This window comes from Cherax quadricarinatus, chromosome 14 (assembly GCF_038502225.1).
Source record: "Cherax quadricarinatus isolate ZL_2023a chromosome 14, ASM3850222v1, whole genome shotgun sequence".
Taxonomy (NCBI): domain Eukaryota; kingdom Metazoa; phylum Arthropoda; class Malacostraca; order Decapoda; family Parastacidae; genus Cherax; species Cherax quadricarinatus.
Window position 1 is genome coordinate 15,596,638 of NC_091305.1, and position 27,912 is coordinate 15,624,549.

General features: G+C 36.7%; 1 long non-coding RNA gene across 2 annotated transcripts in view; it reads left to right on the forward strand.

Moving 5' to 3' along the window:
• The first annotated feature begins 1,054 nt into the window (after nt 1-1,054).
• Nucleotides 1,055-27,912, forward strand: part of LOC128695630 (uncharacterized) — a 165,328-nt gene continuing 138,470 nt past the window's right edge. For both annotated transcript variants that reach the window (XR_011392002.1, XR_011392001.1), the window contains exon 1: nt 1,055-1,215. This is a non-coding gene — a long non-coding RNA (uncharacterized lncRNA). The remainder of the gene's footprint in view (nt 1,216-27,912) is intronic.

The window sequence follows — 27,912 nt, forward strand, 5'->3', positions numbered from 1 at the left end:
GTGTTAACTGACTGGTGTGGGTCGCATCCTGGGTAAAAATTAACCTAATTTACCAGAAATGCTCTGCATAACTAGGGGCTTTCTAAACAGTATGCCAGCTAGGTCTGTATAAGTTATATCATTTACTTACAGAAATAAAGATTATTATTTCATTCATGGTGGAGCACTAAACCCGCAAAGATCATACAGCGCCAGTAGACAGAGTCGATCTAAGGAGAGAGAGAGGATAATTCAAATTATTTGGATGGAGATTCCTTCACCACCATCAAGGTACCTACCTCCCTCGTAATAATTTGAAAGTTCCACAATGTTTTTTTTTTCTTTGCATAGTAAATTATGTAGATAACCTGTGCCATCGTATAGAAATTTACTTGAAATTTACTTCTTATTACGCGGAGTCATGCGTAGCATTATTATAATCAAGGGGGAAGCACTAAACCCATAGGATTATACAGTGCTTGGGGGAGGGATGGAAGGTATTCAGGTTTAACTCAGGGAACTGGAGCACAGATCCAGTTCCCTAGATCAAGAGCCCCTCACCAGCATCAAGGAACCTTCCTTGAGGGGTCATGCGTAGCAGCTTATGATTTAAACGCTGTAAACATTTATAAGCATCAGGATAATGCTGGACATCCACCAAGGTTATAAAAGTTTAAAGTAATAGCAGGTGGGTTGTGTCCAAGATTGCACTATTACTACAGCATTCTCACACTATAATTGGTTAATACATGTAAACAGGAAACTGAATAAAATAAATGGAACTATCTTGCAATACTAATGACGTTCGCCTGATAAATGTTAAATTTCAGAAGCTGTGGAGACCTCTGCTGCGGCTGCTGTCGTCTGCTTTATTTACAATCGTTTTCTGTGAGCAATGCATACCTTCACCAGAGTTATTATTATATTTCTCTTTCGCTAGAGACCAAATTAAATTAAGATATTGTATTTTTACAATGAAAAGCCTTATTCATTTTACAGTAATGCAAGTTTAGAAATGAGAAAAGGAAGTATATAGAGATGAGTGTTGTGAGAATGTAAAGATGTGTGTGGGAGTCAGCGGCGCCAGGGAGCGACGCAGTAGAGTGTCTGCAGTGCGAGGAGACCGTTAGTAAGGTGTGCGGCTCAGTTTCAAAACTCAGTTTCAAAATGGCGTTTAACGGTGACGGTCCCTTTAACAAGCGTATGCGCACGGATGGTGAATCTGTGGGGCAAAAGGTAAGCAGTGGCGCTATTTAATGTGGATAAGTTAGTGTGGGTGCGCCAGTGAAGTGCTTTTAAGGCGATGTTCTCCGCGGCCGGAGTGTGTGGCGGCGGCGGCGGCCCTTGTTAGTGACGATAGAATGTGGCGAACTTATCCTGCGTTGTGGCTATGAGGCTAGCCCATCTAACTAGATCTGGCGTTATGTGAATGTTATGGGCCGAGGAGGAAGAATAGCTGTACAAGTGAGTGAGAGACCTCGGAGGAGCAGCACCACGTGGGAACAAAGTGTGGGGGTGAGCGGCGTGGTAGTGGCGGCGGCGGCTTAGCCACCCTCGTGCGCCCACCACCTCTCCACACACCTCACACTTACCCACACCAGTCAATGAAAAAAAAAACACATCCCCCCACGGTCTTCCACTACAATATTAATTAAATAACACTTAACAAAACAATACGGCCTCAATGTACTCCCACACGCTAGGCTCATTTGCTCCCATTGTTCCTAACTTTTAGACTCGTTTAACACTCGCCTCCCACAAAAAAAAAAAAAAACTGATCTAGAGGTTAGTTTATATCGGGTTACCAGCACAAGGCTCATACTACCGCCACAGTAACACCAAATAATGAGAAACTTGGTTCAAAAAAAATTCCCTAGCATGCAGGGAGAAGCCTCCCTCCGTCATTTCTCTCCCTTCCCCCTCTTTCATCATGCTTACGTATGCGTCATAACACTGGCTCCTAATAACTCCACAAACACAAAATAATGCTAACCCAAGAGGATAATAGCCCTAGCATGTAGGGAGAGCCTCCCCCCCCCCCCTCCCCGTCATTTCTCTCTTCCACTTATCATGCCTACGTGTGCTCCATGACGCTGGAGTCATGCCGGTAGCTCTGCTCTTTACATTACAATGAAGGTGTTTACACTGCCTCATACATGCCTTCCCGTGCACGCCACACTACGTACTTTTGTCAAAATTCGTGATACAATATAAAACTTCTGAAGTCATTGACATAACATAAAGCGCAAGTTGAGGCGCGATAGATAATGACTAGTACATCCTGTCAGGTGTGGCCCCGTGTTCATGGCAGGTATCGGGCCCCACCACCCAGCCAACAGTGTTACAGTACACAGGATTTTGAACCACAACAAGCACATTTCATATGGATTTAGTACTTGTAACTGCCTCGCCACGTTCACAGTAAACTACATAAGCTTCAAGTTGACACGTTTAGATTTTCTTTGAAATGATTTTAAAGCTTCTTCATAAAACAAAAGTTAACATGCAGTATATTTGATTTACAATTTCCTGTGAATCTTTTTCACTAGAAAAGTTAAACCAGCCACACCAGACAAACATGTTGGGATGATCAAAACATGTCCACTGAAGATTAAGGCTTGTAAAAAAAATATTTATTGATATCTTACTAGATAGGAATAAGCTGTAAAGTATTTTAAATTTCAACCTTTCATGACAACACGCCAACTATTTGTCTGGACACAGCGTAACAAGTGGAACTTGCCCATCTGGGCACAGCATAGGGACACCCACACTTGCTCACCACGTCCATGTTTATTTATATAATATATTTACATGTTACAAAATATTTTCTTGTGTGTACATAATTAACCAGATGTCTCATCACACCCAAATGTTCCCTTTCTACCTACTTATCCACCCAAAACCCATTGTATCCTATTACACTTGACATCTGTATGACCTTTACTCTTGTCTGGTTTTCACATTGCCATGACGGGAGCACAGTTCTGCTTATCTTATTTTTTTGTCAGTCTGTATTTTGAAGCAGGTTGTTCTTAGTCAAATGGACAGAATGTGTTTCCGTCAGTGGCTGGTGCATTTTTTCAGGAAGACCGCTCTCATCATTTACTTTCAGGAACACTTGCTCAGATTTATTGATCAGATATTTGTAAGGTGCACAGGAACGTATAGGGACACAAATTTAAGCCCAATACTCCCATTTACCTCCCCTTTTTGCCCACTCCACCTTTGGATGCCCAACCACTCTGTGACATAACCCTTTACTACCCAGTTGGGCAGCCCTCTGAGGCAAGAAGCCCTTGTTCCCCCTAACACGCTACCCGCTTGTTCCCCCGACGCCAGTTGTCAGGCTACGGGAAGGTAGGTGACAATTTTATGCTGTTCTTTGTTAGTATGTTGCTGGCTATTCCTCTCCTTACACTGTAGGTAGGGGGGAGGATTTTTGCCACTCTACAACCTAGGTATTGTCCAACATGAGCTGCTAAGTCATTTGTGAGAGTTAGTTACCTTGGTATGTAGTGTAATTTAGATTGTAATAGTTTTAATTGCATTATGTAGTTATAACATGAAGCTTTGTTGAAAGTTCTTATTGTTATCTCAGCATCTTGGTTTGAACTTCAAGACTGTTTACTTTGTAGGATATTCATTTACACAATTGTTAGGTAGGTGTAGGGTCTATTAAATATTTGGATACACATATTAATGATGTTCAAGCAGAATGTAAAGTTAGTATCAAGGTGATGAATGATCTACATAATGTTTAGCTATTGTCACTTCATGTAGCTGTGTATTCAATGAACTATCTCTTTAGTGTACAGAAGGGTGGCTTTATACTTGAAGTTAATCAACCCATACACAGTTGCATGTATTTTTTGCACTCCTTAAATGTAATTTTCTATTGTCTTTACACTAAACACTTGGTAGGATTCTGGCATGGCCATAGATCCTATGTACTTTGATATAAAAATAATTTAGAACAAAACAATAATATAATTAGAGGTATTTATACGCATACACAACTGAAGCATTGGTTTCTAGAGACTAAATTAAGTACGTACAGTGGTACCTTGGGATACGAACTTAATTCGTTCCAGAAGGCTGTTCGAGTGCCGATACCGAATTAATTTGTTCCCATAAGGAATAATATAAATTAGATTAATCCATTTCACGCCCCCAAAAATACTTACAAAAGCACTTGCATAAATACACTTACATAACTGTTCGAGTTTTGAGCAGTTTGTATTCCGAGGTACCACTGTATACGCACAACTCAAATCTGCAAGGGGCACTGCAAAACTGGTTTTGAAGTATCTAAAGTTATTTTGGCCAATATTGAATGTTGCTCCTTGTCAGACCTTTGGCAATGCATTATTTCTTGAAAAAAAAGTTATTAACCCGTAAACGGTCCAAACGTATACATGTATATACGTTATCTACCGTAGTGCCCCAAATTTTTTTGAGAAAAATCGTTTTTTAATAGGAAAAAAGAGCATATGGTACCCAGGCATCCCAAATTATTTTAATATGGCACACAGTGAGTGCACACACCCATTCTCTCATGTCTAGGCGACTCAGGCTTATCGTGGCAATGTTAAATGTATGACACACAAAACGTATATATACGTTTGGGGCACTGGAGGTAAAAACGTATATATACGTTTGGACCATTTACGGGTTAATACAGTACTTATTAATATACCTGAGAAAGATGTTATTTGCAGTATTAACAGAAATTAAAACTGTGTCTAAATACGAGCCTCAGAATGGCCGGTTTTGTCGCATTACGGTATCTGTGAAGTTAATATTTTCAAGTGAATTATGTAACCTTATCATGCCAACTACATCCCTCCAGAACCAGCCATTTTGAGACATATCTACATTAGAGTAAAGGTTTTATAGTGCGACTCAGTTAATTTACTTTTTATGACATAACCTGTGATTTTATGGGACAGGATGAATATGCATTCAAACTATGTACGTATTTGAAAAACAATTGAGTCTTTAATTAAAAATACTTCTGCTTGCGGAAAGTTGTGCAAAATTGACAGCAACAGTTCATGTTTCAGTGAAGGCCATACCATATGCTAGTACCACTGTAGAATAATTATCAATTGGGTTGGGTTGGTTTAGTTGCCTGGTGGCAAAGTTCTCACTTCACATTCTGAATGTCCAGGTTCGATTCCTGGCAGGGTGGAAACATTCAAAGCGTTTCCTTATACCTGTTGTCCTGTTTACTTAGCAAGTAGGTACCTGGGTGTTAGTTGACTGGTGTGGGTTGCATTCCCGGAGACAAGATTAAGGACCCCGGTGGAATAAGACACAGTCCCTCAATGATGCACTGCCTTTCTTGGCTTATCCTGGGTGGCTAACCCTCCAGGGTTAAAAATCCGAACAAAATCTTATTATTTGTGTGTTGTGCTATGTGTGTGTGTAGTGTGTGTGTGTACGTATATATGTATATTTATATAAGGAAGAAATCAATACAAAATGCATGAATGCAAGTCAATTAAAATACTATAATGAAAATAGGAAATAAACCCTGAACGATGCTCTTCTTGCCGAATAAGGCAAGCAAAAATTTGTGTATGCAATAATTTCGCAAAAACATTCTGAACCTAACGAAAAAACAATATTTCATTGTTTATTATTAAATTATCGTAAATTTCTCAAAAATATATTTAGTTGGATTAGGCCAAATTAAATTGTGCTAGTTATAATAAGGTTAGGTAAGTTTTCTAAGGTTCTTTATATATATATATACATATACACACACACGTATATACGTGCGCGCGCGCACACACACACACACACACACACACACACACACACACACACACACACACACACACACACACACACACACACACACACACACACACACACGTATATACGTACACACACATACAGTGGTACTTCAGGATACGAAATTAATTCGTTTCAGAAGGCTGTTCGAGTGCCGATGTGGAACAAATTTTTTCCCATAAGGAATAATGTAAATTAGATTAATCCATTTCAGACCCCCAAAATATGCTTACAAAAGCACTTACATAAATACACTTACATAATTGTTCGAGTTTTGAGCAGTTTGTATCCCGAGGTACCACTGTGTTATATATACAGTGGAACCTCGGCTTACAAATTTAATCCGTTCTGTGTACTTGTTTGTATGCTGGGTCAATTTTCCTCATTTAAATTAACCGAAATGAAATTAATTCATTCCAGCTGAGTTCGTGCCCTCAGGAGGCATGACAAAATAACTCCAATATCAACTCTGCGCCTTATTTATCTGTCACAATTCATCTAATATGACATAATAAAGAATATAAATAACACAGAAACCTGATATACACTCTAGAATGAAAAAAATGTCATTACGTGGACGGCGAGGGAGGAGGATTGTGGTCATGAGAGTGGTCGCTATGTACAATTTTTGTGTTTATCTCCCTACACTACGTACCTAGTCTGTGCTTATCAATGATTTCTTGCTTTAATTCCATGCAAATCATCCTCTTTTTCTTTGCAGCACTGTTCTTTCCACTTGCTTTTTTAGGACCCATGGTTAGAAGAAAGAAATCTGATGAATTAACTGCATGCAATGTTAATTTCGTTAATTTCCCATTTCCACTGTGTGTGTGTGTGTGTGTGTGTGTGTATACACACACACACACACATACACACATACATACATACATACATACATACATACATACATACATACATACATACATACATACATACATACATACATACATACATACATACATACAGTGGAACCTTGGCTTACGAACACCCCGCCATGCGAACTTTTCAGGATATGAGCCATTGTTCGATTGATTTTTTGCTTATGGATATGAACGGAATTTCAGGATGCGTACTTCCCCCTCAAGGGAAGTTACTTAAATAAATAAATTTATTTCTTTGCAAAGGTTACAATGTGTGTTTACGTATCATAATGTGATTGGAGCAAAGAAAGCCACTCTCACGACGAGGCATTTCGGGCAGACGTAACCTAATACTGTACTTATAGGCAACCTAAGTCTCGACAGGTGAAAAGTAGTGGTTACCAATATTTTGCTGATGGTGCTGGCAACTACTGGCACCCTTGTGAAGTTTCTCCTTAATGTTGTTGTTATTAATATTATTGTATTATTATAATGTATTATAATTATTATATTGTATTATAATTATTATATTGTATTATAATTATTATATTGTTATTATTATTATTATTAGTACATACGTGGTGAGGGGCTCTTGATCTAAGGAATTGGATTTGTGTTCCAGCTCCCTAAATTAAGCATGAATTCCTTCCCTCCCCTCCCCCCCACAAGCACTTCCCCATTATAATAATAATAATAGAACAATGGACCCCCAACTTACGATCAGCTCCCAACTCGAACAATTATGTAAGTGCTTTTGTAAGTGTATTTTTGGGGGTCTGAAATGGACTAATCTAATTTACAATATTCCTTATGGGAGCAAATTCGTTAGGTAACGGCACCCGAACAGCCTTCTGGAACGAATTAATATCGTAAGTCGGGGGTCCACGGTATAATCATGCATATAATACAGTGGAACCTCCACTAACGAGTTTCATCTGCTCCATGACCTTGCTTACATCTGGATTTGCTTGTTTGCAGTCAGTTTTCCTCATTTAAATTAACTGAAATGGAATTAATTCGTTCCAGTGGAATTCCAGGCACCATAAAATATTTCATAATTTCCCTAATATCAACTCTCCAGCTTATTTATCTATCACAATTCATTTAATATGACATAATAAACAATGTAAATAACATAGAAACCTGAAATATACTCCAGAATGAACAAAATGTCATTATATATGTGGCGGCGTCGGTGGCCGACGAGAGTTTGTCTGGAGACGGGATAAAATACTCCTTGAATATTTCGCTATCATCAACTCTACGGCTTATTTATCTATCACACTTTATTTAATATGACATAATAAACAATATAAATAACATAGAAACCTGATATATATACTCTAGAATGAATAAAATGTCTTTAATAATAATAGAACAGTGGACCCCCAACTTACGATCAGCTCCCAACTCGAACAATTATGCAAGTGCTTTTGTAAGTGTATTTTTGGGGGTCTGAAATGGACTAATCTAATTTACAATATTCTTTATGGGAGCAAATTCGTTCGGTAACGGCACCCGAACAGCCTTTGGAACGAATTAATATCGTAAGTCGGGGGTCCACGGTATAATCATGCATATAATAATGCAGTGGAACCTCCACTAACGAGTTTCATCCGCTCCATGACCTTGCTTGCATCTGGATTTGCTTGTTTGCAGACAGTTTTCCTCATTTATATTAACTGAAATGGAATTAATTCGTTCCAGTGGAATTCCAGGCACCATAAAATACTTCATAATTTCCCTAATATCAACTCTCCAGCTTATTTATCTATCACACTATTTAATATGACATAATAAACAATATAAATAACATAGAAACCTGATATATATACTGTAGAATGAATAAAATGTCTTTATAATGTATTATTATTATTGCAATATAAATAATTTGGAATTTTTATTCACACAAAAAATAGAAGATTACTGTTATGCAGACTATTGAAGTATTGTAATAATTGTATAAGTAATTTGTATTTTTATATTTTAAGTTTATATTATAATTCCTACTCTAAGATTGTTTTCATATCTTAGTGACTATATTGTGTGTGCAATTAGTGTATATTTAAATAATATTATTGTTCAAGGCCCTTAACTATCTTTTGCTAACTAGTACCAACTACCTCATATATTTTTTTGTTTTCTACTTTTTTATTCTTTTGCTACCTTAACTTGTATATTTTATCTTGTCAGTTTAAATCTAGTTTTACTCTAATTCTTGTAAAAAACTTATATAACACCTTAGTGCAATTACAACTGAGAGTCTTGTGCCTTTTTTATATTATTAGATTAACCCTTTGACTGTCGCGGCCGTATATATACGTTTTACGAGGTGCCGTGTTTGACGTATATATACTCATAAATTCTAGCGGCTTCAAATCAAGCAGGAGAAAGCTGGTAGGCCAACATGTGAGAGAATGGGTCTGTGTGGTCAGTGTGCACCATATAAAAAAAATCCTGGAGCACGCAGTGCATAATGAGAAAAAAAAAAAACTCCGACCGTTTTTTTTTTAATTAAAATGCCGACTTTGTGGTCTATTTTCGTATAGTATTTATGGTTGTATTCTCGTTTTCTTGGTCTCATTTGATAGAATGGAAAACATATTACAGAAATAGAGGTGTTTTTGATTGATTTTTCTATAAAAAGAACCTAGAAATGGAGCTCAAAGTAGGGGAAATGTTTGATTTTTGCAAATGTTCAAAAGTAAACAAATGATGCCATTGTCCAATAAATGTCCAACTAGCCATTCTAATATGCAGTCATGAATGGGTTGATGTTATTTATACAGTTATTACAGCATTGCAGTAGTCTGCATAATAGTAAGTCTAATATATTTTGTTTGAATAAAAATTCAAAATAGAAAGCAAGAGTAATATCAGAGGGGCCTGGAGACGTGACTGATGAACAAAGAAAACGTTATTTTAGAGCCTGGAATGTCTGCATTGTTCATTCTGGACCTTATTTTGAAATTGTCATATTTTCTAGTTTTCGTGAAATTGGCCAAATTGCAAATTTCTGACCACATTATTAGGTAGTTGAAATCAGTAAATGGGCAGTTTCTTGTACTCAATCGATAGAAAAAACGAAGTTCTAAAGAAATAGCTATGAGTTTGGGCGACTGGAACAATGGAATTAGCCGAAAATAGGGCTCAAAGTGGGCAAAATCGCCGATTTGTAAACAGCGCCGAGGTCGCTAACTTCGCAAGAGCATAATTCCGTCAGTTTTCCATCAAATTTCGTTTTTTTGGTGTCATTACAATCGGGAAAAGATTCTCTATCATTTCATAAGAAAAAAATAATTTTTTTTTTTAAATTTTGCGACACCAGGAGACACCTCAGGATTGGGGGTTGCGACAGTCGAAGGGTTAAACTCAGTTGTACTATAGTCAATACCAAATTCATTATATTAGACCATATTGCAATTACTAGTGAGAGACTGGTGCTATTTTTAATTTGTATTTTTATATTATTAAATTAAATCTAGTTGTACTATAGCTCATTCTAGCTCAAAACATAGACTCCACAAAAGTCATTATATTAGACCTTAGTGCAATTATTTGATTACCACTTTATTGTTCACCACAACTTACATTAGTTCCTTTTATATTATAATTTTATATTATAATTCTAACTTTAAAGAATTACCTTTAAAGTACTATCTACTATCATATTCCCAAGCTCCATTTTTTGATCATCACTTTATTTGTTCACCACAAATTATTTTAGTCCCTTTTATATTGTCTCCTTTATTTTAGCTTTAAAAAACTACCTTAGCTCATTATTTTTACATTTGTTAAATAATTCAGGTGCTATTTTTTTAGCTTTAGAATATTTACTTTGTTTTATACTTAATTCTAACTATAGATTCACTACAAATCTTATGATTACAAGCATTGATCCTGATACCAACCTCTATTTAATGACTTAAATGATTCAAACAGTTACTGTAATTACTACACAGCAGAACAATCAAAGGCACTTCTCAGAGCCAACAACAACATAACTATCTTTAACTACAATATCAGATCTTTAAGCAAGCATTACGATGACCTAGCATTACTAAATTCCTTGCATGCCAATATGTCCATCATTACACTAACTGAAACCTGGCTAAAGCCAGATACTACAGATGTCTATGCCATTCCTGGTTATACAGCCATACACAACTGTAGGCCAGACCAACAAGGGGGTGGCACAGCTATATACTACTCAGACCAACTAGAATGTATCACTAATACTTGCACAAGGGATGAACATGGGGAATATATAATAGCTAAATTCAAATCCAAATACCTACAAAAACCTCTCACAGTGATAAACATCTACAGAGTTCCACAATCAAACATTAGCCAATTTAGTCAAAACCTAGGAAGTATGATAACTGATGCACGCATGAACAAATATCACTTACTACTCTCAGGTGACTTCAATATAAATCTCCTGCAAGACCAGGACCCACACGTTACTGAATTCACAAACACAATGAGTAACTGCATGTTGCTACCAACAGTAACAAAACCTACAAGAGTTACGGAGACTAGTGTTTCCCTACTTGACCACATCTGGACCAACACCATATCCCCTTTAAAATCAGGCATAATTACAGATAATACCACAGACCACTACCCTACTTTCCTCATAACAACTCTTGGTAAAATACCCCAAGACACTACTAAAGTCACCTTCAGACTTCACAATGAGGCAGCCATTAATAACTTCACAACAGCAGTAACAAACATTGACTGGCACACTGAGCTAGAAATCTATACAGATATTGACGAATGTTTTAATAATTTTCTAAAAAAGACCCAATGCCTCTATAACAAGCACTGCCCTAAAAAAACTAAACAGATGACAGCTAAGAGACTGAACAGTCCCTGGCTAACACCCAGCATTCTCAAATCCATAAATACAAAACACCGATATGAAAAACAGTACAGAATGGGTCACATAACCAGAGACCAAACAAAACGTTACTCGCCAATCCTAACCAGCCTGATAAGAAGGGCAAAAAAATTGTATTATGAGAACAGATTATCCAACTTACGAGGTGATATAAAAAAGACCTGGAAGACCCTATCAGAAATTCTGGGAACAAAAAAGATATCGCGAAATAGCGAAATAAAATTAGCAAAATCAGATGAACCCCAACTCCCACCAACAGAAACAGCAAACAGACTCAATGATTTCTTCTCCACTATAGGACAAAACCTTGCCAATAAAATCCCAAGCTCAGATACCCCACCAAATGACTACCTCACTGGCAACTACCCGAACATACTGTTCCTAGCTCCGACTAACCCATACGAAGTCTCCCTTATTATCAACGCACTAAAAAACAACGCAGGAGATTTAAATACCTTACCACCCTTTATATACAAAAAAGTGTCACAAGTACTATCACCAATCATTGCAACACTTTTTAACAAATCCATTGAATCCTCCACCTTCCCTACAGCTCTCAAAATAGCAAGGGTCACCCCGATCCATAAAGGAGGAGACCAAACAGAGTTGAATAACTATAGGCCAATATCCAATTTACACCCTCTCTCAAAAATCTTCGAAAAATTAATTCATAAACGAGTCTACTCCTACCTCATCTCCCAAAACATTCTCAACCCCTGCCAGTTTGGATTCAGGCCTAATAAAAATACTAATGATTTTATTATACACATGCTAGAACATATATACTGCAGTAGAGAAAAAAGAAGTCCCACTGGGGATCTTCATTGACTTACGTAAAGCTTTTGATACAGTTGACCATGACTTGCTCCACGTAAAATTGTCACACTATGGTATTAGAGGGCACTCCCTCAACTACCTCAAGTCATACCTCAGCAACAGAAGCCAATATGTGTACGCAAATGGCGCAAGCTCTTCCGCTCAACCAATTACAGTTGGTGTCCCACAGGGAAGTGTCCTTGACCCTCTTCTCTTTCTCCTATACATAAATGACCTACCAAATGCTTCGCAATTACTCAAACCCACACTTTTTGCAGATGACACTACATACGTCTTCTCTCACCCGAGCCCAGTCACGCTAGCCAATACTGTAAACACCGAATTACAGAAAATATCTACCTGGATGAGGACTAACAAACTTACACTAAACATTGACAAAACCTACTTCATTCAGTTTGGAAACAGAGCTACAGATGTACCTCTTAACATAACGATAAACAGATCACCTATCACAAAGCTAACAGAGGGAAAATTCTTAGGAATCCACCTTGATAATAGACTCAAATTTCATACACATATACAACAAATTTCTAAGAAAATTTCCAAGACTGTAGGCATACTATCGAAGATACGGTACTATGTTCCACAGTCAGCCCTCCTGGCCCTTTATCACTCTCTTATTTACCCCTATCTCACCTATGGAATTTGTGCATGGGGCTCAACTACAATTAACCATCTCAGACCACTAATTACCCAACAAAAGGCTGCAGTTAGAATGATAACAAATTCTCACTACAGGCAGCACACTCCACCAATATTCAAAACACTCAACCTACTCACCATACAAAACATCCATACTTATTACTGCACCTATTACATACATAGAACACTTAACTCTGATATTAACCCTCCCCTCAAACATCTTCCCAACCTCAACAGAACACATGACCATAACACAAGGCACAGATCACTCTTTGATGTTCCTCGTGTCCATCTCACGCTATGCAAAAACTCAATGCACATAAAAGGCCCTAAAATCTGGAATTCATTACCTGTAAATATAAAAGAAACACTACCTGTTTATAAATTCAAGTCTCTTCTCAAAGATCACTTACTCACTCAAAACCAAATAAATACTGAATAACTGAACCTTATAAATTGTATATCCTAAATGTTACTCACAATTATATCACATAAATGTTAAACCTAGGACCCAATCTAACTTTGTTATTTTTTTAAATACACTACCTAACAGAATACTCAATTCTACTGAATGTACAGCAAAGCATGCAACCATATGACCTGTCTTTGTAATACTCATTTGTGCTTTATAGTTATCTGTTTACAATAATGTTTTATCACTGATTTCATCATTGCTTAGTTAATCTTAAGTTAATTTTAAGCCAGCCCGTAATGCTATGCATATAAGTGGCTTTGGCATGCTGCTCTTACCTGTATTTTTTTGTACCTCTGTATGTATGCTAAAATTACTAAATAAATAAAAAAAAATGTCAATCCATTCATGACTGCATATTGGAATGGAGGTGACGTCATTTGTTTACTCTTGAACATCGGCAAAAATGGAACATTTTTGCTATTTTGAGCGAATTTTCAAGGTACTTATGAAACCATTCAAAATCATATTTATTTCTATAATATATCTTCCATTCTATCGAGACCAAAAAAATGAGAATACAATCATAAAATCCATATGAAAATATCGCTAAGGGGTAGCTAGTTGCTGAGAAGTGAACTCCATTAATTATGGTCCGATTACTTTCATTTTTGGTGTACTACGTTAAGAAGCATCTTTCCATCATACATTGCCCAAGTTTCAGTAAGATAGCCCAACAAACAAATGAGATCCAGTTCCCTTGATCAAGAGCAAGAGCCCCTTACCAGTATCAAGGAACCTCCTTTAAGGCCCGCTTGGTTATGGAAATTTCGCTAGCGTATGGAAGCAAATAATCGACTGATCGACTGCTCGTATTTGGAAAAACTCGCACGTGGATGTGGTCGCACATAGAGGTTCCACTGTAATATAATAATGTACTATAATAATAATTATAATAATAGCTTCGAAAGGCCGTCACTAGATGGCAGTTAATACCACAGCAATGCAGGAGCGGTTATGGCTGCCTCCACTTAGTCGCATGATGACATATTTTACTCATTCTAGAGTACATATCGGGTTTCTATGTTATTTATATTGTTTATGTCACGGTAGATCAATTGTGATAGATAAATAAACTGTATATTTAATATTGTAGCATAATGAAGTGTATTTTTCCTGCCTTTGAGAGCAGGAATTCCGCTGGAATGGATTAATGGCTTTTCAATTAAATGAGAAAAATTGACTCAGCATACAAGCAAATCAGGATATGAACAAGGTCACGGAACGGATTAAGTTCATAAGCCAAGGTTCTTTGTGTGTGTGTGTGTGTGTGTGTGTGTGTGTGTGTGTGTGTGTGTGTGTGTGTGTGTGTGTGTGTGTGTGTGTGTGTGTGTGTGAAATATACAGTGGACCCTCAGTTAACGCCTTTAATCCATTCCAGAGAGCTAGGCTTTAACCAATTTAGCCTTTAACCGAATTAATTTTCCCCATAAGAAATAATGGAAATCCAGTTAATCCGTTCCTGCTATCAGGAGGCTTGACAGAATAGTACTTCAATATGACGCTATTATCAACTCTACGGCTTATTTATCCATCACAATTCATCTAATATGACATAATAAACAATATTAATAACACAGAAATGTGATATATACTCTAGAATGAATATAAATGTCATAATGTATGTGAGGATAAGTGATGGAAGTGTTGTTGGGTTTATAGTGGCCACTGAGAGAAGCCGTACAGGCTTCTGCCACCACCACTATCCACAAACAATATATGAATGTAATTTATAAATAAGAGATATTTACATTTTAATTTATAAGAAATATTTGCACTTATCTTGGAGATGTTAGTTTAATTACGTAGTTAGTTTGATGGAGTGTAGCAGGTATGCAGGGAGTGTAGCAGGCATGCAGGGAGTGTAGCAGGCATTCAGGGAGTGTAGCAGGCATTCAGGGAGTGTAGCAGGCATGCAGGGAGTGTAGCAGGCATGCAGGGAGTGTAGCAGGCATGCTGGGAGTGTAGCAGGCATTCTGGGAGTGTAGCAGGCATTCTGGGAGTGTAGCAGGCATTCTGGGAGTGTAGCAGGCATGCTGGGAGTGTAGCAGGCATGCTGGGAGTGTAGCAGGCATGCTGGGAGTGTAGCAGGCATGCTGGGAGTGTAGCAGGCATGCTGGGAGTGTAGCAGGCATGCTGGGAGTGTAGCAGGCATGCAGGGAGTGTAGCAGGCATGCAGGGAGTGTAGCAGGCATGCAGGGAGTGTAGCAGGCATGCTGGGAGTGTAGCAGGCATACATTAGACGAGAGGAAGGCGAGTTTATTATTATGCTTCAATATGATGCTAATATCATCTCTATGGCTTATTTATCTATCACAATTCATTTAATATGACATTATAAACAATATTAATAACATAGAAACATGATATATACTCTAAAATGAATAAAATATCCCATAATGTATGTGAGGATAAGTGATAGTAGTAGTGTTGGGTTTATAATGGCCACTGAGAGAAGCCGTACAGGCTTCTGCCACTACCACTATCCACAAACAACATATGAACGTAATTTATAAATAAGAAATATTTACATTTTAATTTATAAATAAATAAGTTTATTCAGGTATACACAAATACAGTTATGCACATAGATTATTATACATAGCAGCATAGGATAACCCAAAAAAGTCAGTGAGACTTGCATATTTCCATTGGGGTCCCTTTTTTATTTACACTTACATTTATACTTTTATATTTACACTTACCTTAAGAGGAAATGATAGTTTAATTAGTTTGATGGAGGAGATGCTGGCAGGGGTATAGAGTGGTGGAAGATATGTTGCAGGCTGGCGTAGGTTCAGCAGCCTGATACACATACAACAACATTGGAGAGTTACTTTTGTGTCGTTTTTCTATTGCTTACTTGCTTAACTTACATGCTACACTGTTAATTCTACACTTTATTGCTGGCTGGCACTATAGCCTTTATTGATACCTGCTGCTTTATTATCGTACATATCGTAGAATTACTGCAGAAGGCACATTCACCCCACTCTTCCTACTCCACTTTGGTAATTTGCTACGAGTTTTTTCTTGCATTTTATTGTGTTTCAGTCCTTCTTTATCACAGAGCTGGCACTAGAAACTTTCTTTGGGCCCATGGTGGCTTATTTAGCAGTTACAAGCACTAAAAACAATGGAATAATAAGAAATATATTGCATGTATGCGTGGAACCATCCTCAGTCGCTTGTAAACAATGACACCGGGGCCAGGAGCTGAGTCTCGACCCCTGCAACTACAATTAGGCGAGTACGCACTGGTTGGTACATGGGGTGACTGGCCGAGCCCGCTCAGGGCGCTGTGTGGACACGTTCGGGACGAAAGCTCCTAACCAAGTTTTTAGGTATTATCCGAGCCAATTTTTTACGCCAAAGCGAGGCGCTATCTGATGCAGCAGGTAACTGAGGGTCCACTGTGTGTATGTGTATATAATATATATAGGTACCATCTGACTTACGACCGAGTTCGGTTCCAACCAACCAGTCGTAAGTTGAAATGGACGTAAGTCGAACCTTACTATTGAATATCAGCATCACATTTTTGTAATGACTTTATTTTATTGTTTTATTTTGGTATTTCATTTTTTACTTTACTTTTTATGCTGTTAGTACTGTATTTTATACTGTAAGGTTTAGGATAAACACTGTGTACAACACAAACAGTTGTTTATTTCCCAGAAATTTGGCATACAAAACACGGTCGTAAGTCGAATGGTGGTAATGTCGAGCAGGTTGTAAGTTGGATGGTAGGTGTGTGTGTGTGTGTGTATAATACATGTATATATATAATATATAATACATGTGTGTATATATATATATATATATATATATATATATATATATATATATATATATATATATATATATATATATATATATATATATATATATATATATATATATATATATATATATATATATATATATATATATATATATATATATATATATATATATATATATATATATATATATATATATATATATATATATATATATAATATATATATATATATATATATATATATATATATATATATATATATATATATATATACATGTATATACGTATATACATATATACGTATATATACATATACAGTGGACCCCCTGTATTCAATATTAATCCGTTCCTGAGAGCTCATCGAATACCGAAAATATCGAAAAGCGAATCAATTTTCCTCATAAGAAATAATGGAAATCAAATTAATCCGTGCAAGACACCCAAAAGTATGAAAAAAAAAATTTACTACATAAATATTAAGTTTAATGCACTAGAATAATTACAATAACAATAAAATAATTGACACTTACCTTTAACCCTTTCAGGGTCCAAGGCCAAAATCTGAAGTGGTGCTCCAGTGTCCAAGAAATTTTGAAAAAAAAAAAATATTTTTTCTTACAGAATTAAAGAGCATATTTTTGTGAAGGTAATAAGACAAAAAAAAAATTCTGATCAGTACTTACCGAGATACGGTGCCAAGAAGTTTGTCGAAAATGATGTGGTGGCGGCAACATCGACGAATTCCACTTACGCGCATTACATTATTTTGCTGTTTTTGTTGTTTTTTCTTTTCTTTTCCAATTTTTTTCTATTCCTACTAACATTTGGGGCCTGAGAGACCAATACTGTATATAATGTATATATATAAACTCACTGTATTGAACACAATAACCGCACTAAAGTTATTATCATATTATTGTTTACCACTGTTGTTTATTACAATAAACATGCACAAATCTTGTATAATACTAATGTTCTATCATATATTTACATATTTACAATCACTGGACATGGTTCTAGAACTGCTGGAGCTTATGGAACTCCTTGAAACAAGGCACCATGCACAGAGGCACCTTACATTCCTCACACATAAACCGAGTGTCTTTGCGTCTTTGTTGCCGTCTTTTTGTTTGTGCACAGACGATGCATCTCTTCTGAGCAAATTTCTTCTGAGTTGAAGGAAGTTGCATTATGAAATGATCACCTTCCCTCCTCAAACGCTTGGGTATATCCTGAGGAGTTCGAGGACCGTGTTGTATAGCAGGTGTTGTTACCGGGTACTTCATTATGAGTTGTCTGACAACAGACAAACAAAATTTACCATACGGTGGTCTGTTGCCAGTCTTTATTTGGTACATATTATATGCATTGAGCATTGAAATGTCCATGAGATGGAAGAAAAGTTTCATGTACCACTTGTAACTCTTACGAACACAGTCAACAAAACCAATCTGCATGTCACATTTGTCAACCAAGCGCATGTTTTGTGTATAATCAATCACTGTCACTGGTTTTCGAATACGTTCATTAGTCACTCGATCAACGTTGCCACTGTCTTGCATTTCATTACGGTGAATGGTTGTCAACAATGTGACATCTCGTTTGTCATGCCACCGTAATGCCATGATGTCATTGGCAGTAAACACCTGCACGTCATCACCACGAGCACCTGCGTTGAGCCTGGGCATATGTTTACGATTAGAACGCACTGTGCCACACACATCTGTCTTGTTCACTCGCATGAAATCAGTGAGTAATGGGCTTGTGTACCAGTTATCGGTATATAATGTATGCCCCTTACCAAGATAAGGTGCCATCATGTTTCTCACTACGTCACCTGAGATACCCAATAACATCTTGGTATCTTTCAATGTTTTACTACCCGTGTATACAACAATATCCAACACCAGGCCACTGTCACAATCACAGAGTACAAACAGTTTTATACCAAAGCGTTTCCTCTTGCTCGGTATATACTGCTTGAATGACAGTCTACCTTTGAACAAAATCAAAGACTCGTCAGTTACAAGATTCTTGAATGGATAAAAGTATATGCTGAACTTTTGTTTGAGATACATGAAAACATTTCTAATCTTGTATAACCTGTCACTTCTGTCAGGCCTGGTTTTGTCAGAGAAGTGCAACATACGTAAGAGTAAGATAAACCTGTTCACTGGTATGATTTCACTGAAGACCGGGGTAGAAATTAGCCGATCTGTGGACCAGTATGCTTTTATATTATGCTTATAGACGTGAGGCATAAGCATTATTGTTGCAAAAAGCAAATACATTTCTGCAACAGTCGTCTCTTTCCACCTGTGTAGTCTTGACTGTGGTGATAAGATCGTATTTGCCATGGTGTAATCAAAATACTTATTACTTTCCCTGACAATAATTTCCATCAATTGCTGGTCAAAGAATAATTCAAAGAATTCCAGTTCATTGGCTGTGGTTCCAAGGGGACAAGTAGGTAGAATTCCACTTTGAGAGTCATCAAAGTGGTGAGGCTTGGGAACAAAATTGGGATTTTGCTGCCAATCCCAGATACGGTTTGCTGGTGGATACTGGACATCATAGGCTGGTTGTGCGGGTGGTTGTGGTTGTGGTGGGCTGGTGGTTGGCGCTCCGCTTGGTCCTTGAACTGACGAGTCAGCAGCGTGGGTCCCAGCGTGCCCTGGTGAGTCACGCATGGCGGTGCCACTACCATCACCACTAACACCATCCACTGATGCCTGTGGTCTATCCATGCCAAGTGTAGCCACATCATCCTCACTATCACTACCTAAAACTGGTGTTGGGCCACAGGATGTACTCTGGGATGTACTCCGTCCCCTGGGCACAGCATAGGGTACACTACCCGAGCGCATGCGGCGGCGAACATACCGACGCTTCACTGGTGAATATAATTCCTCACTATCACTACTCGAATGATCGTTGAGCGCAATAAAATCACAGTCCACGTCACTATCATCATCATTACTGAAGTCAGAGGCCTGGCCACGTGAAAATATTAGTTTTCTCTTGCGATGAGGAACAACCGACCGTGAGTCACGAGTGCCCACACCAGAGGTAGAAGGTTGAGGATCGTCAGGGTTTTCTGCACTATTATCGATATCCTGGTCATTCTTTTCGGTCACTAACTGATCAAAGCCGTAGAATTCGTCTTCATTTCTACTTCCATCAGTGTCAGAACTATCAGATAGGAAGAGGAGAGTCCCAATTTTCCGGGGAGTGAGAGCTGACTTGCGACGAGGCATGGTGAACAAGGGTAACTGAGCCGGTGTTCCCACAATACTATGCGGGCGCCTAGATTTTTTGTTTATGCCGCACACCCACCACGCAGACCCGTTCTCTCACATGTAGGCCTATGAGCGTTTTCGCGCTAAATTTGACGGCGCTAGAATTTTGGAGTAGATCTACGGTTTGGACACTCAACGTAAAGCCGTTGATCTATGGGACGGACCCTGAAAGGGTTTTATTCTCACAAAAAATAGAAGATTTTCTGTTATGCAGACTACTGCATTAGTGTAAAAAATGGTATAAATAATATTGGCACACTTGCAAAAGAATATTAGACTCACCAGTTGACGTGTATTGGACGCTTGGCATGATTTGTTTACTTTTGAACTTTGGTAAAAATCGATCATTTCTGCTACTTTGAGCTCAGTTTCATGGTACTTTTCATTGTAAAACCAGTCAAAATCATATCAATTTCTGTAATATGTCTTCCATTCTATAAAATGAGACCAAGAAAACTAGAATACAACAATAAATACCATACGAAAATACAGTGCAAAGTTGCTGTTTTATTCCAAAAAAACGGTCAGGTTTTTTTCTCATGCACTGTGTGCTGCAGGATTTTTTTTATACTGTGCACACTGACCACATAGACCCATTCTTTCATATGTAGGCCTACCAGCTTTCTCCCACTAGATTTGAGGGCACTAGAATTTAGGCGTACTAGTACGTCAAAAACCCTGGGTCGTAAGCCGTACTAGTACCACCGAAACCCTCAAAGGGTTAAAGGAACGGGAGGTACAGAGCTCTATGGACAGATTTGTTGTGCGACAGAGGTCCAGTGACTCTCAAGCTGGTCCTAGTGGCATTAAAAGAAGAAGGGAAGTAACCCCGGAAAAGGTCTTGATACCTCAAGACCTAATGGAAGGGGATTCCCCTTCTAAAGAATAACTTCCACTCTCCCCTCCTCCCATCCCATCAATCATCACCAGATCTTCAATAAAGTAATTGTGCATGTCTTCTTCACTTTGTGTGTATTAGAATTAATATTTCATGTGGTAAAATTTTTTTTTTTTCATACTTTGGGGCATCAGGAACGAATTAATTTGATTTCCATTATTTTTTATGGGGAAAAATAATTCGGCTAACAATAATATATATATATATATATATATATATATATATATATATATATATATATATATATATATATATATATATATATATATATATATATATATATATATATACATATATATATACATATATATATATATATATATATATATATATATATATATATATATATATATATATATATTATATATATATATATATATATTATATATATATATGTATATATATATATATATATATATATATATTATATATATATATATATATATATATATATATATATATATATATATATATATATATATATTATATATATATATATATTATATATATATATATAATATATATATATATATATATATATATATATATATATATATATATATATATATATATATATATATATATATATATATATATATATATATATATATATATATATATATATATATATATATATATATATATATATATATATTATATATATACTATATACATATATATATATATATATAATATGTATGTGTGTGTGTATATATGTGTGTGTATTTTTTTTTTATTATCACACTGGCCGATTCCCAACAAGGCAGGGTGGCCCAAAAAAGAAAAACTTTCACCATCATTCACTCCATCACTGTCTTGCCAGAAGGGTGCTCTACACTACAGTTTTTAAACTGCAACATTAACACCCCTCCTTCAGAGTGCAGGCACTGTACTTCCCATCTCCAGGACTCAAGTCCGGCCTGCTGGTTTCCCTGAATCCCTTCATAAATGTTACTTTGCTCACACTCCAACAGCACGTCAAGTATTAAAAACCATTTGTCTCCATTCACTCCTATCAAACACGCTCACGCATGCCTGCTGGAAGTCCAAGCCCCTCGCACACAAAACCTCCTTTACCCCGTCCCTCCAACCTTTCCTAGGCCGACCCCTACCCCGCCTTCCTTCCACTACAGACTGATACACTCTTGAAGTCATGCTGTTTCGCTCCATTCTCTCTACATGTCCGAACCACCTCAACAACCCTTCCTCAGCCCTGTGGACAACAGTTTTGGTAATCCCGCACCTCCTCCTAACTTCCAAACTACGAATTCTCTGCATTATATTCACACCACACGTTGCCCTCAGACATGACATCTCCACTGCCTCCAGCCTTCTCCTCGCTGCAACATTCATCACCCATGCTTCACACCCATATAAGAGCGTTGGTAAAACTATACTCTCATACATTCCCCTCTTTGCCTCCAAGGACAAAGTTCTTTGTCTCCACAGACTCCTAAGTGCACCACTCACTTTTTTCCCTCATCAATTCTATGATTCACCTCATCTTTCATAGACCCATCTGCTGACACGTCCACTCCCAAATATCTGAATACGTTCACCTCCTCCATACTCTCTCCCTCCAATCTGATATTCAATCTTTCATCACCTAATCTTTTTGTTATCCTCATAACCTTACTCTTTCCTGTATTCACCTTTAATTTTCTTCTTTTGCACACCCTACCAAATTCATCCACCAATCTCTGCAACTTCTCTTCAGAATCTCCCAAGAGCACAGTGTCATCAGCAAAGAGCAGCTGTGACAACTCCCACTTTGTGTGTGATTCTTTATCTTTTAACTCCACGCCTCTTGCCAAGACCCTCGCATTTACTTCTCTTACAACCCCATCTATAAATATATTAAAACAACCACGGTGACATCACACATCCTTGTCTAAGGCCTACTTTTACTGGGAAAAAATTTCCCTCTTTCCTACATACTCTAACTTGAGCCTCACTATCCTCGTAAAAAACTCTTCACTGCTTTCAGTAACCTACCTCCTACACCATACACTTGCAACATCTGCCACATTGCCCCCCCTATCCACCCTGTCATACGCCTTTTCCAAATCCATAAATGCCACAAAGACCTCTTTAGCCTTATCTAAATACTGTTCACTTATATGTTTCACTGTAAACACCTGGTCCACACACCCCCTACCTTTCCTAAAGCCTCCTTGTTCATCTGCTATCCTATTCTCCGTCTTACTCTTAATTCTTTCAATTATAACTCTACCATACACTTTACCAGGTACACTCAACAGACTTATCCCCCTATAATTTTTGCACTCTCTTTTATCCCCTTTGCCTTTATACAAAGGAACTATGCATGTTCTCTGCCAATCCCTAGGTACCTTACCCTCTTCCATACATTTAGTAAATAATTTCACCAACCACTCAAAAACTATATCCACACCTGCTTTTAACATTTCTATCTTTATCCCATCAATCTCAGCTGCATTACCCCCCTTTCATTTTACCTACTGCCTCACTAACTTCCCCCACACTCACAACCGGCTCTTCCTGACTCCTACAAGATGTTATTCCTCCTTGCCCTATACACGAAATCACAGCTTCCCTATCTTCATCAACATTTAACAATTCCTCAAAATATTCCCTCCATCTTCCCAGTACCTCTAACTCTCCATTTAATAACTCTCCTCTCCTATTTTTAACTGACAAATCCATTTGTTCTCTAGGGTTTCTTAACTTGTTAATCTCACTCCAAAACTTTTTCTTATTTTCAACAAAATTTGTTGATAACATCTCACCCACTCTCTCATTTGCTCTCTTTTTACATTGCTTCAATACTCTCTTAACCTCTCTCTTTTTCTCCATATACTCTTCCCTCCTTGCATCACTTCTACTTTGTAAAAACTTCTCATATGCTAACTTTTTCTCCCTTACTACTCTCTTTACATCATCATTCCACCAATCGCTCCTCTTCCCTCCTGCACCCACTTTCCTGTAACCACAAACTTCTGCTGAACACTCTAACACTACATTTTTAAACCTACCCCATACCTCTTCGACCCCATTGCCTATGCTCTCATTAGCCCATCTATCCTCCAATAGCTGTTTATATCTTACCCTAACTGCCTCCTCTTTTAGTTTATAAACCTTCACCTCTCTCTTCCCTGATGCTTCTATTCTCCTTGTATCCCATCTACCTTTTACTCTCAGTGTAGCTACAACTAGAAAGTGATCTGATATATCTGTGGCCCCTCTATAAACATGTACATCCTGAAGTCTACTCAACAGTCTTTTATCTACCAATACATAATCCAACAAACTACTGTCATTTCGCCCTACATCATATCTTGTATACTTATTTATCCTCTTTTTCTTAAAATATGTATTACCTATAACTAAACCCCTTTCTATACAAAGTTCAATCAAAGGGCTCCCATTATCATTTACACCTGGCACCCCAAACTTACCTACCGCACCCTCTCTAAAAGTTTCTCCTACTTTAGCATTCAGGTCCCCTACCACAATTACTCTCTCACTTGGTTCAAAGGCTCCTATACATTCACTTAACATCTCCCAAAATCTCTCTCCTCTGCATTCCTCTCTTCTCCAGGTGCATACACGCTTATTATGACCCACTTCTCGCATCCAACCTTTACTTTAATCCACATAATTCTTGAATTTACACATTCATATTCTCTTTTCTCCTTCCTTAACTGATCATTTAACATTACTGCTACCCCTTCCTTTGCTCTAACTCTCTCAGATACTCCAGATTTAATCCCATTTATTTCCCCCCACTGAAACTCTCCTACCCCCTTCAGCTTTGTTTCGCTTAGGGCCAGGACATCCAACTTCTTTTCATTCATAACATCAGCAATCATCTGTTTCTTGTCATCCGCACTACATCCACGCACATATATATATATATATATATATATATATATATATATATATATATATATATATATATATATATATATATATATATATATATATATATATATATAATTGTGTGTGTGTGTGTATTTATGTATAATATATATATGTATATATATATATATGTATAATATATATATATGTATAATATATATATGTATATATATATATATATGTATATATATGTATATGTATATATATATATATATGTATATATATGTATGTATATATATATATGTATATATATATATATATATGTATATATATGTATATATATATATATATGTATATATATATATGTATATATATATGTATATATATATATATGTATATATATATATATATGTATATATATATATATGTATATATATATATATGTATATATATATATATGTATATATATATGTATATATATATATATGTATATATATATATATATATATATGTATATATATATGTATATATATATATATGTATATATATATGTATATATATATGTATGTATATATATATGTATATATATATGTATATATATATGTATATATATATGTATATATATATATGTATATATATATATATATATGTATGTATATATATATGTATATATATATTACATAATATATATATATATATATATATATATATATATATATATGTAATATATATATATATATATATATATATATATATATATATATATATATATATATATATATAATATACATATATACATATATATATATATATACATTAGGTAGTAGGTTGGTAGACAGCAACCACCCAGGGAAGTACTACCGTCCTGCCAGATGACTGAAACAAAAACCTATAACTGTTTTGCATGATGGTAGGATTGCTGGTTTCTTTTTCTGTCTCATAAACACGCTAGATAACAGGGATATCTTGCTACTCCTACTTACACTTTGGTCACACTTCACAGACATGCACATGCATATATATATATATACATACATCTAGGTTTTTCTCCTTTTTCTAAATAGCTCTTGTTCTTCTTTATTTCTTCTATTGTCCATGGGGAAGTGGAAAAGAATCTTTCCTCCGTAAGCCATGCGTGTCGTATGAGGCGACTAAAATGCCGGAAGCAATAGGCTAGTAACCCCTTCTCCTGTAGACATTTACTAAAAAAGAGAAGAAGAAAAACTTTATAAAACTGGGATGCTTAAATGTGCGTGGATGTAGTGCGGATGACAAGAAACAGATGATTGCTGATGTTATGAATGAAAAGAAGTTGGATGTCCTGGCCCTAAGCGAAACAAAGCTGAAGGGGGTAGGAGAGTTTCAGTGGGGGGAAATAAATGGGATTAAATCTGGAGTATCTGAGAGAGTTAGAGCAAAGGAAGGGGTAGCAGTAATGTTAAATGATCAGTTATGGAAGGAGAAAAGAGAATATGAATGTGTAAATTCAAGAATTATGTGGATTAAAGTAAAGGTTGGATGCGAGAAGTGGGTCATAATAAGCGTGTATGCACCTGGAGAAGAGAGGAATGCAGAGGAGAGAGAGAGATTTTGGGAGATGTTAAGTGAATGTATAGGAGCCTTTGAACCAAGTGAGAGAGTAATTGTGGTAGGGGACTTGAATGCTAAAGTAGGAGAAACTTTTAGAGTGGGTGTGGTAGGTAAGTTTGGGGTGCCAGGTGTAAATGATAATGGGAGCCCTTTGATTGAACTTTGTATAGAAAGGGGTTTAGTTATAGGTAATACATATTTTAAGAAAAAGAGGATAAATAAGTATACAAGATATGATGTAGGGCGAAATGACAGTAGTTTGTTGGATTATGTATTGGTAGATAAAAGACTGTTGAGTAGACTTCAGGATGTACATGTTTATAGAGGGGCCACAGATATATCAGATCACTTTTTAGTTGTAGCTACACTGAGAGTAAAAGGTAGATGGGATACAAGGAGAATAGAAGCATCAGGGAAGAGAGAGGTGAAGGTTTATAAACTAAAAGAGGAGGCAGTTAGGGTAAGATATAAACAGCTATTGGAGGATAGATGGGCTAATGAGAGCAAAGGCAATGGGGTCGAAGAGGTATGGGGTAGGTTTAAAAATGTAGTGTTAGAGTGTTCAGCAGAAGTTTGTGGTTACAGGAAAGTGGGTGCAGGAGGGAAGAGGAGCGATTGGTGGAATGATGATGTAAAGAGAGTAGTAAGGGAGAAAAAGTTAGCATATGAGAAGTTTTTACAAAGTAGAAGTGATGCAAGGAGGGAAGAGTATATGGAGAAAAAGAGAGAGGTTAAGAGAGTGGTGAAGCAATGTAAAAAGAGAGCAAATGAGAGAGTGGGTGAGATGTTATCAACAAATTTTGTTGAAAATAAGAAAAAGTTTTGGAGTGAGATTAACACGTTAAGAAAGCCTAGAGAACAAATGGATTTGTCAGTTAAAAATAGGAGAGGAGAGTTATTAAATGGAGAGTTAGAGGTATTGGGAAGATGGAAGGAATATTTTGAGGAATTGTTAAATGTTGATGAAGATAGGGAAGCTGTGATTTCGTGTATAGGGCAAGGA